Raw genomic sequence first — 9,119 nt, 5'->3', positions numbered from 1 at the left:
TCTTGAACAAGGACTCCCAAGTCCCTTTGTGTTTCTGATTTCCTAAGCATTTCCCCATTCAGAAAATAGTCTATTCCTCCTTCCAAAGTGCATAACCTCGCACTTTTCCACATTGTATTCCATGTACCACTTCTTTGCCCACTCTCCTAACCTGTCCAAGTCCTTCTGCAGCTCCCCTGCTTCCTCAATACTACCTGCCCCCTACATATCTTTGTATCATCTGCAAACTTAGCAACAGTCCCTTCTTCCAAATCGTTAACGTATATTGTGAAAAATTGTGGTCCCAGCACCGACCCCTGAGGCACACCGCAAGTCACCAGCTGCCATCCTGAAAAAGACCCCTTTATCCTCACTCTCTGCCTTCTGCCAGTCAGTTCTGCCAGTTTTATCTCTCTTTGGCTATTTGAGAGTCTGTAGTATACTCCCTGTAGTGCGACCGCCCCTTTTTTATTTCAAAGATCAAGCCTTTCTTTTTGACCCATTTAGTATATCATCCCTTCTCACAACTGGAATTGATTCTTTAGCTGTTATGCTACCCCCGCCCTTTATTTTTATCTCCCGCTCTATCGTGTCTGATGACTCTATAACCAGGGATATTGAGCTGCCAATTTTGGTCTTCCTTTAGCCAGGTTTCCATGATAGCAATGGCATCCTGCTGCCACATGTCCATCTGCGCCCTTAATTCATCTACCTTGTTTGTAATACTCCTTGCATTGAAGTGTAAACGGTTTAACCCTGCCAACTTCCATTGCTGGACACTTTTTTTAAACTTTGCTTCCCCTGTAATTCCAAGCCTATCACTGCATCATCTACACCACTCGCTGACGTTCTCCCTCCATTTTCCTGATATGAATCTGATCTTATCTGATCCTGCTCCTGGGATCCCATCCCCCTGCCACACTAGTTTAATACTCCCCAACAGAACTAGCAAAAGCTGGTTAACCTGTGTGAAGTTTATCAGTATGTAAGAGGGAGAAGGTAATATTTTCTGCTTTCTTGATGGATAGAAAACAATGAAGCCAAATAGGAGGGAAAAAAACAGTCCAAGATGTTCAAATTGCAGTGAGGAAATCAGTAAGACTGACACCAGCAGTTCCACTTTAAGGGATACAAGACCAGTTCCAACAGGTTTTCCTGATACTCTTCATTTCCAAGTTTTACTGACTGTCACTCAGGGTAGTATTGGTTTATTTCTGTGTTGGGTTATGGGAATATTTGGAGGTATCAGGGTAGCTCTGGGCTGCCTGCCTGACAACCTCAGTGGACGCTGATTGGTCAGTAGGATGTCAATCATAGCGATCCTGGATGCTGGTTGGTCCGAGCACTGTCACTCAGGGGCTGTGCCTAGCGCTGATTGGCTGTGCCGCTGTCACTCAAGGGCGGTGCCTGGCGCTGATAGGCTGTGCCGCTGTCACACAGGGGCGGTGCCAGGCACTGATTGGCTGCACCGCTGTCACTCAGGGGATGTACCTGGCGCTGGGTGGCTATTCCGCTGTCACTCAGGGGCGATGCCGAGCGGTGATTGGCTGTCCTGCTGTCACTCAGGGGCTGGTCCGGGCGCTGATTGGCTATTCTGCTGTCTTCAGGGGCTGTAGCGGGTGTTGATTGGCTGTCCCGCTGTCACTCAGGGGCTGTTCCAGATGCTGATTGGCTATACCGCTGTCACTCAGGGACTGTTCCGGGTGCTGATTGGCTATCGGTCTGTCACTCAGAGGCTGTACCTGGCGCTGATTGGCTGCGCCGCTGTCACTCAGGGGCCGTGCCGGGGATTTCCGCTGGCGCTCGGTGACTCGGAACATTTTGTAACAAAAAGCGGAGGAGCTGAGAGTGGAGGAGCCGGGGCTGCGGGGCCTCTGCTCAAAGCGGTGTGAGGAGCTGCTGCTGTGTCTGCCTCCCAGTAAAACAAACACCCTCCCCGGGCACGGATAGCGGGGCCATCGCTTCAAACCGCCGCACTTTATATTCAGATAACCGCAAAGCAAACAATCCCCGGGCAGGTCTGTGTCTGTTTGTCTCCATTCTGTCTATCAACTTGGATGTGCGTTTGTGTCTGTGTAAAACTGGCTGTGCGCAGACTACCTGGGGCTGCATTTCTATAGCTGTGTGTGTGTTCCCTCTGCCTCCTGCAGCAGTGGGTGGGGGGGCAGGGGGTGGGCAGTGGGTGGGGGGGCAGGGGGTGGGCAGTGGGTGGGGGGGCAGGGGGTGGGCAGGGGGTGGGGGGGCAGGGGGTGGGCAGTGGGTGGGGGGGCAGGGGGTGGGCAGTGGTGGGGGGGCAGGGGGTGGGCAGTGGGTGGGGGGGCAGGGGGTGGGCAGTGGGTGGGGGGGCAGGGGGTGGGCAGTGGGTGGGGGGGCAGGGGGTGGGCAGTGGGTGGGGGGGCAGGGGGTGGGCAGTGGGTGGGGGGGCAGGGGGTGGGCAGTGGGTGGGGGGGCAGGGGGTGGGCAGTGGGTGGGGGGGCAGGGGGTGGGCAGTGGGTGGGGGGGCAGGGGGTGGGCAGTGGGTGGGGGGGCAGGGGGTGGGCAGTGGGTGGGGGGGGCAGGGGGTGGGCAGTGGGTGGGGGGGGCAGGGGGTGGGCAGTGGGTGGGGGGGCAGGGGGTGGGCAGTGGGTGGGGGGGCAGGGGGTGGGCAGTGGGTGGGGGGGCAGGGGGTGGGCAGTGGGTGGGGGGGCAGGGGGTGGGCAGTGGGTGGGGGGGCAGGGGGTGGGCAGTGGGTGGGGGGGCAGGGGGGGCAGTGGGTGGGGGGGCAGGGGGGGGCAGTGGGTGGGGGGGCAGTGGGTGGGGGGGCAGGGGGGGGGCAGTGGGTGGGGGGGCGGTGGGGGGCAGTGGGTGGGGGGGGGCAGTGGGTGGGGGGGCGGTGGGGGGGCAGTGGGTGGGGGGGCGGTGGGGGGGCAGGGGGGGGCAGTGGGTGGGGGGGCGGTGGGGGGGCAGGGGGGGGCAGTGGGTGGGGGGGGCAGTGGGTGGGGGGGGCAGGGGGTGGGCAGTGGGTGGGGGGGCAGGGGGTGGGCAGTGGGTGGGGGGGCAGGGGGTGGGCAGTGGGTGGGGGGGCAGGGGGTGGGTGGGGGGGTGGGCAGTGGGTGGGCAGTGGGTGGGTGGGCAGTGGGTGGGGGGGCAGTGGGGGGGCAGGGGGTGGGGGGGCAGTGGGTGGGGGGGTGGGGGGGCAGGGGGTGGGGGGGCGGGGGGGCAGGGGGTGGGGGGGCGGGGGGGCAGGGGGTGGGGGGGCAGGGGGGCAGGGGGTGGGGGGGCAGGGGGGCAGGGGGGCGGGGGGGCAGGGGGTGGGGGGGCAGGGGGTGGGGGGGTGGGGGGGCAGGGGGTGGGGGGGTGGGGGGACGGGGGGGCAGGGGGTGGGGGGTGGGGGGACGGGGGGGCAGGGGGTGGGGGGGTGGGGGGACAGGGGGTGGGGGGGCAGGGGGTGGGGGGGCGGGGGGGGGCAGGGGGTGGGGGGGCGGGGGGGGGCAGGGGGTGGGGGGGGCGGGGGCAGGGGGGCAGGGGGGGGCGGGGGGGGGCAGGGGGGGGGCGGGGGGGTGGTGGGGGGCAGGGGGGGGCGGGGGGGTGGTGGGGGGCAGGGGGGGGCGGGGGGGTGGTGGGGGGCAGGGGGGGCGGGGGGTGGTGGGGGGCAGGGGGGGGCGGGGGGGTGGTGGGGGGCAGGGGGGGGCAGGGGGGCAGGGGGTGGTGGGGGGCAGGGGGGGCAGGGGGGCAGGGGGTGGTGGGGGGCAGGGGGGGGCGGGGGGTGGGGGCAGGGGGGGGCGGGGGGTGGGGGGCAGGGGGGGGCGGGGGGTGGGGAGGGGGGGGCAGGGGGTGGGGGGGCGGGGGGGGGCAGGGGGTGGGGGGCGGGGGGGGGCAGGGGGTGGGGGGGCGGGGGGGGCAGGGGGTGGGGGGGCGGGGGGGGGCAGGGGGTGGGGGGGCGGGGGGGGGCAGGGGGGCAGGGGGTGGTGGGGGCGGGGGGGGGCGGGGGGGCAGGGGGTGGTGGGGGCGGGGGGGGGCAGGGGGTGGGGGGGGGGTGGGGGGGGGGCAGGGGGTGGGGGGGGGGTGGGGGGGGGGCAGGGGGTGGGGGGGGGTGGGGGGGGGCAGGGGGTGGGGGGGGGGGCGGGGGTGGGGGGGTGGCGGGGGGGCAGGGGGGGGTGGCGGGGGGGCAGGGGGGGGCGGCGGGGGGGCAGGGGGGGGCGGCGGGGGGGCGGCGGGGGGGCAGGGGGGGCGGCGGGGGGGCAGGGGGGGGCGGCGGGGGGGCAGGGGGGGGCGGCGGGGCAGGGGGTGGCGGGGGGCGGGGGGGCAGGGGGTGGCGGGGGGCAGGGGGTGGCGGGGGGGGCAGGGGGTGATGGGGGGGCAGGGGGTGTGGGGGGCAGGGGGTGGTGTGGGGGGCAGGGGGGTGGGGGGTGGGCAGGGGGGTGGGGGTGGGCAGGGGGTGGGGGGACAGTGGGGAGCTGCTCCTTTCTCCCTCCTCTCTCTCTCTCTGCCTCCCATCTCCACATCATCCCATTTCAATCCCACCTTTTTCCCTGCTGGGTTGGGGAGCTGTTGTCAGGTTATGGAATTGGATCATGGTGGGGCACAGGCAAGGGTTGGAATCTGGATTGATCTGTAGTTGGTGATGGTGTAACTTTTAACAAGCTGTGAGGCTGCAGGTTAGTGTGGGAAGGAAAGATTCCCCCCTTTCCCCTCACTGACTGGAAGCTGCTGTATCAGTGTTTCTCTGTGTATTTACCCCAGTTCCTTGTTTAATATATCTGACAAATAAAAATCAGGCAGTACATAAGTGAGGTTGGGAATGAGTTGTGCCTCTGATTGCTTTGTGCAGCCAGTTCCCCCCTCCCTTGTGGGGTGTCTGCAGGGTGTCAGTGCTCTGTGGGTGCTGCTCTGCACATCTCCAGCACTGCCTGTTAATGCAGGGAGGATGAGGAGGAAGCTGTGTGTGTGTGTGTGGTGTGTGTGCAGCAGCACTCTTTTTGTTCTCACTGAGGGACAGCAGCCTCTGGTGATGATTGTCGGGGAAGCTGCAGTTTCCCCCCAACACAACCTGTGATTTGGCAATGTTTGTAAATACAGACCTGGGGAGGGAGAGAAAGCAGCAAGAGATTGTGTTTGGGGTGTGCAAGCAGGGTGTTAGCAGCTCGTCTTTTATCTGATGCTGGAGTTTAGAGGGTGGTTTGTAGCACTGAGGCCTGCAAGGACTCACCAGTGCTTTCCTATCCTTTCTGGCTGCTCACAAGCCCACGAATGGGGGGTCGTTGGCACCAGGGCTGCTGGAATTGTTGTGTTACATGTTTAATTTTCCGTGGGCCTGCCTTCCCCAGAGCTGGCTGGCCAAAGCTAGCCCTCCCGAGTTGTAAAAGCAAAGAGCATTTAGAAGGATGTCTGGCCAACTGTGAAATATAATTTATTCTGTTCAACAAGTGAGCTTGCTGCTGGTGACTTGAGGCCTGCCTCTCACATTGGATACAAAACCTGTTTTGTGACCGGCCATGGCCTGTTCTTTTCAGACCACACATATTAAATGGTGAATAATAAGCAGTTGGTTATGAGACTGTGTAATCTCACTGAAGGGCTCATATTGTAGGCTGTGAGAAATAATTAATACCTTGTAATGACTCATGTAACAATATTTTTTTGTAACATATGCTCTGCAATTCATGAAGGCCGTTCTGCAGCCCCGATTTGCTGACGGTTTATCTGACCTCCAAAACCACCATTAATATATTCAATGAGGTTTTTTTTTGCAATGATTCCATCCTCCTTTCTTTCCAAATCAAGTGACTGTGATTGAGGGGCATTTGGTGAGGTCAGTGTCTTGGTGGTGTTGTTAAGTTGTGGAACAAAGGGCAACAAATTCAATGTTTCCATCCTGATACAGTAAGAATAATTTTAAAGAAGCGAATGTTGTGCGAAGGATTGATTTGGTTTTAAATTGGTTTGGTTTTAAATTGGTGGAAGGAAGGATGGCTTGAAAGGCAGCCATCAGGAAGCACACACTTTGGTAGGTTGTATGATGACCCGTCGATTGGTGGCCCAGGCAAGTGATAATCCAGAGTGAATAACTAATATACAGTCTGCAAAATAATGAGCTGTGTAAGGTGATCAACATGTAAAAGTGAAGTCTGCATTTTGAAGTTGGGCTTCTGTATTTTAATTTCTTCAATTCGTGAAAATGTTGTTCCATGTTACTCACGGCACGGTGGCACAGTGGTTAGCACTGCTGCCTCGCAGTGCCAGGGACCCGGGTTCAATTCCGTCCTCGAGTGACTGTCTGCGTGGGTTTTCTCTGGGTGTTCGAGTTTCATAGAATCCCTACAGTGCAGAAGGAAGCCATTTGGGCCATTGAATCTGCACCGACCACAATCCCACCCAGGCCCTATTCCCGTAACCCCACATGCTTATCTTCCTACAATCTGAAGTTGTGCGGGTTAGATAGATTGGCCATACTTAAAAAAAAAAAGCCCCTTTTTGTGTCAGGGGCATTAGCAGGGTAAATATGTGGGGTTATGGGCATTGGACCTGGGTTGGATTGTTGTCAGTGCAGATGCCAAGGGCCAAATGGCAGCCTCCTGCACTGTAGGTATTCTATGTTTAAGTCATGAAAGTTTCTGAAGTATTTATTGAAGTTGAGAATTTGGGTGAGGAACAAAGGCTTGAATTGTTTGTTATAAAAATTGTTGCTGTTTTGACAGGATTGTTGATGTATTCTTTTTCGTTTTTGTTCATGCTGTCTTGCAACTATTTATGAAGTAGAACATGATCAGGTGTTTGTTTGTTGGATGAATGTTTGTTAACACAGTACTTAAGTGTTAACATGGAAGCAAATTACTGCGGATGCTGGAATCTGAAACAAAAACAGAAAATGCTGGAAAATCTCAGCATGTCTGATAGCATCTGTGGAGAGAATAGAGCCAACCTTTCAAGTCTGGGTGAGACATTCGCGCTATTCATTCTCCACAGATGCTGCGAGACCTGCTGAGATTTTCCAGCATCTTTTGTTTTGATTTAAGTGTGAACATTCATTAAAAATAGTGTGCAGAGGGACATGAGCCGATTGGCATATTTAAAGTTGTTGCTTTGTGTTGCCACTTGAAAAGGGAATATTTTGTCCAAGAATGTACAGACAGGAATTGCACCACATGCCACAGCATGCTGGACAATGCTTTATTTTGGTTTACCAAATAAATATGTAATTGAACTGACCACTGATGAATTAACTTGTTGATGAATTAATCTTTTTTAATAGTAAGTATTATGGATTCTTAACCTTGTAGTGAAAGATATTAGCTTTAGGTCATTTCATATTCCAGCATTTTCCAGTGTATTTAGTACAAAATTAAATGTGGTGCTATTAATGTGAAAAGGAGTGAACACGCATTTTATATACAGTTAAGTAAATCTGCCGTACTAAAATAATAGATTGTGCTATATGGATACTTCAAAAGTTTTTCCTTGCTTACTTGATTGCAGTTCATGGACAAAGGCTGTTGGGCACTTTCAAGCAGCATTTCACATCTAGTTTTCTCTCCTCCTCCTCTTGAAGAAGTTGAATCATATGAGGAAATATTTCAATGGACGCTGAGGCTACCTCAATGGCAATTAGGGATAGGCAATGACTGCTGGCCCAGCCAGCAATGCCCACATCCTGTAAATGAACAAAACAGTATTCAAGTGGTCATTCCTTATCGGGAGATTGGGACAGTCACTGTTGGTAAAAGATTAAATCATGAGAGACATCAGAGTTGAGCATGTCCTCTTTGTGTTGACGTGTACTTTTCCAGTCCCCAAGTAGTGTTGCTACTCCTGCCCCAGGTGTGCTGAAGCAAGTTGGAACATTGCCAACCTGGCTCAATATCACACGAGAAGGTGCATTGACATTCTGAGCCACCAGGGGATTTTCTTTGTAAACAGACTGGTGTATGAGAGAGTGACTTGATTCTTCTGTGTTTCTCCTGCAACATTCATCAATGGTGTTTAGTTTTATCAACCTAAATCTCACAGCCACATGTTGCTACTTCACAATGGGGCTCTTATTCATTAAACCTGTATTTGACGAGCAATTAAAACCTTGGATGCTATACTTGCCTTTCATTATTCTATTTCCTCTGGTTATTTTCAAGGTGATTTTAAAATGTCACTGGGTAAGAAAATTGATGGGCAGATCAAATTGTCGGATACAAAAATATTTTAAAATTTTCTTCCGGCTGCAACCAAACTAAATAAATCTGATGTTTTTGTGGATTCCAAGCAGTTTCCTTCCAAATGGCTCCGTGACGGAGGCAGCAGTGGCGGAGGAGAAGATGTCACAGTAGCTTCTGCACTTGAACTGATGCTTTTGTTACTGTGCTGGTGGGTTGTGGTTTTGTGTGTGTGTGTGAGAGAGAGCGAGAGCATGAGTTTGTTTTTGGGGAGGTAACATAACACTAAAAACTGTTTTTGGCAGGTAACCTAACACTGACAACGAGGAAGTGAGTACGGAGCCACGGTTATACATGCAATTCAAGATCAAATAAAGAAGTAACGAGGATCCTCAGGAACTGGCCTTTATAGACTGGCAGCAGTCCCTGCTTCCTTTCTGCCCCCTCCTCCTGCATTTGTTCCATGTGTTTTTTTTAGTGTGGAAACTATTTGGTACTTCTAGCAATTTTAACCACTGATTTATATGCCAAGCTGAAAAAAATGGTAAATCCCAACAAGAATGTTTAGCTTCCAAACTCGTCACGTGGTTATGATGTATGATTTTCAACTTTGTGCAGAACTTATGAATGCTATCCAATGAAATTTGAAAATGACAAGTGACAAAATCCTACTATAGAATTTGAGTTACCCAACATGTTTGCTTTCCATGTAATGAAATAGTTGAGTGAATGTGTGTTTCATATCGAATTCATTGGTGGGAATGACCTTGGTAGTAAGGTGCAAGAGGTAGAAAAGTTCCAATTTTGAACCGTAAAGATTTAGAATTGATTTATCCAAGTGGAGAACACGGGAAGATGTTCCAGACATTCTGATAGTGGAGCAGGGAATCTTATAAATTCAGCTTCATTTTTATCAAAAAGTTCTTGATCTGAATGACACCCAAATTGTTGATTTCTAACACACCCACCCTATTGAAATAATTAGAATTCCAGCAAGAAATTTGACGACAGCCTGCA

The 9,119-nt window shown here is 54.9% G+C and overlaps 1 protein-coding gene across 3 annotated transcripts in view; it reads left to right on the top strand.

Annotated features, from left to right (window-relative positions):
- The first annotated feature begins 1,787 nt into the window (after window positions 1-1,787).
- Window positions 1,788-9,119, top strand: part of LOC144494944 (casein kinase I) — a 232,760-nt gene continuing 225,428 nt past the window's right edge. For all 3 annotated transcript variants that reach the window (XM_078214585.1, XM_078214584.1, XM_078214583.1), the window contains exon 1: window positions 1,788-1,997. The gene's annotated coding sequence lies outside the window, so the exon portion shown is untranslated. The remainder of the gene's footprint in view (window positions 1,998-9,119) is intronic.

This window comes from Mustelus asterias, chromosome 6 (assembly GCF_964213995.1).
Source record: "Mustelus asterias chromosome 6, sMusAst1.hap1.1, whole genome shotgun sequence".
Taxonomy (NCBI): Eukaryota; Metazoa; Chordata; class Chondrichthyes; order Carcharhiniformes; family Triakidae; genus Mustelus; species Mustelus asterias.
Note: the sequence above shows the minus strand (reverse complement) of the source record. Positions and strands in the feature narration are given on the sequence as shown.